The sequence below is a fragment of the Coffea arabica genome, chromosome 1e (genome assembly GCF_036785885.1).
Source record: "Coffea arabica cultivar ET-39 chromosome 1e, Coffea Arabica ET-39 HiFi, whole genome shotgun sequence".
Taxonomy (NCBI): domain Eukaryota; kingdom Viridiplantae; phylum Streptophyta; class Magnoliopsida; order Gentianales; family Rubiaceae; genus Coffea; species Coffea arabica.
Genome location: NC_092311.1, coordinates 35,027,077 through 35,029,457, shown reverse-complemented (window position 1 = coordinate 35,029,457; position 2,381 = coordinate 35,027,077). Strand labels below are relative to the sequence as shown.

Genomic DNA, 2,381 nt, shown 5'->3' with positions numbered 1-2,381 from the left:
AGTCACCGCATGTTTCAAAAGATCTCTTCAAATTGCTGCTCGGTTTTTCCCTAAGCATTGACTCTGCTGCCTAAATAGGAGCATTGGAACGCCAGTCTCGGTTTTCTGAGTCTTCCATTGTTCTACCAGTGAACTGAAAACTGCTCTGTTTTCGGTTGTCAATTGAACTTAATTGGAGCATCTCACATAATAATAAGTATAGGGTATTATTTAACAAAGACGATCCCTCTGTCGGAAAAAAAATACAAAATAAAAAAATTAAATGAAATGACGAAACCCATCTGTTGAAAGGATCGTCGATAATCTACATTGCAAGTTTTTACCACAACCATCAATTAGACTCAGTCATGGTTCATCGTAGTATGCATCCAGTGACTAGGAGAATCCCAAAATATTTGGCCTCGGAGTCTCTATAGAAGCCTTAGTACCATCAACTCCTCTGCACTTTTCTTCTTCTTCTTCTTCTTTATCTTCTTCTCGTACAGAATTTGGTGATGAAAAGTCTAAGCACATTCCTCTTATCAAGTTCTCATAAGACACGGACAGATCCTGCGTGGTGAGCTGGTGGTACTCTACTAGCTGGTGAAGGCACCGGTTTTCCGGGCCAAGTTTGCATTCTAATTTGCCAGTTGATTTTTCAGCAAGGAGTGCTTCCAATTGAAGCCTTACCTGGACATTAGATAAACATTATGCGCATATCCTAGACTCCAAGTCATACATTATCTTTATAGACATTAGAAATTTAGAAGAACTCGAGAAATAGACCTAATGAAAGAACAAAGATCTTTATTTTTTATTTTTTGGCCCTTTGTGTCTACGATTTTATGTCATGCAGAAGAGCACAATAAAATGAAAAGTTACCAGATCATCTTCTTCTGGTCTTATTCCTTTGGAATATCCATCACGAAGCCTCCTGTTTTCTTCCTCTAATAGAGTGCAGCGCTCTTGCATGAAGCATAAATCTGATTTTATGGATTTCAGTTCTCTTGCAAGGGCACCAGCTTTTGTTGCCATCGAAATTGCAAGCTTCAAAAAACACACACAAAGATAAATAAATTGAGATGGGTACAAAGTGAACTGTCACTACAAAATTCTTGCAATAGAAACTCTTCAATGATCAGAATATCCCAAAATTAAATCTGATAGATACCAACATTTTTCGCTTTGCTGAGGTTTCCCATTTCTTTTGAGCTCTTCATCTTTCCCTTCAGGGATACATCCTATTGATCTTGATCATAATATCCTTGAGTATCAAACTTTCTCTTATGTCCCCTCTTTCCTTCAGTTTCTTCTCCATGTTCATCTTCCTTCTTCAGTGGCAATTGCTGTTCATTTTTTGCCCTCTCCAAGGTACAATTCAATATTTCAGTCGATGTGAGCGGTTTTGCAAGATCTCTTGCTCCCTACCGTAGGGGAAATTCCCATCACTTTGCATTCCAATTTATAACTAATTTTACAAAATCGGTCCCAGTTTATGTTTGATATACAAAGGAAGTAATAAAGGCTCAATCAACCATACGATAAATTTAATCAAGAGGGAAATTAATTAGGACAGAAATGGAACATGTGTGCTTTAGACATTAGTCAGGAATCTAGTTGGATGCTGATAAGGATGTTCAGGAAGTTGGTTGCCTAAAAAAGAAAAGAAAAAGGATTCGTGAAGTTGACTTTGAAGTTACCTGAAGGGCATTCTCCAGATTGTTGGAGAGCTGAGACAGTGAGTGAGCAACAGAGTCGAACCCTCTTAGTAGAAGCATGGAATCCTCCTTCATCCTCTTTTCCCTTTCCACAGCTCCAGCATTCTATCCATCAAATTTCGGGGAAAAAAAAAACTCAAATTTAATGAAATAGGCAACCGATCAGACAAGCAAAAAAAGACCGCTCCCCCTAGGCCCCCGGGGGAAGGGGGTTGGTTTAGAGAAAAGGAAATGAAAAGGTACCATCTGGGTAGGAGGAGGCGAGGATGAATCATCAATGGGTTTTCTGCTCTCGAGGAGCACATCGATGCGGCTGCAGAGAGTGCTCCAGAAACACTTATCAGAGGATGGACTGAAGAGAGGAGGAGAACCCATGAATGCTTCTGATCCCTGTAATTTTTTAGTATTTATAAAGAAAAAAAAGTTTTTAAGGGCTGAGGAATTAGAGAAAATTAATCATAATAGTTAAATTTGTTGAGTGAGTGAATAGCATGTGGTCACAGGCAAAGAATATTAAGGTGATGGAAATTGGACGCAACTTGTTTCAGTTCATCTTTGAAAAGGAAAATGACACGGGGATTCCTTAATCACTCTTCAAGAATCTCATGGTGAATAATTATCACCTTCATGTCAAATGTCGAAGATTTAACAACCTAAATTATCTTTGACATCGTCTCCATACGC

The 2,381-nt window shown here is 38.7% G+C and overlaps 1 pseudogene; it reads right to left on the bottom strand.

The window, feature by feature from the left end:
• Positions 1-375: 375 nt before the first annotated feature.
• Positions 376-2,072, bottom strand: LOC113693439 (uncharacterized; annotated as a pseudogene).
• Positions 2,073-2,381: the final 309 nt, after the last annotated feature.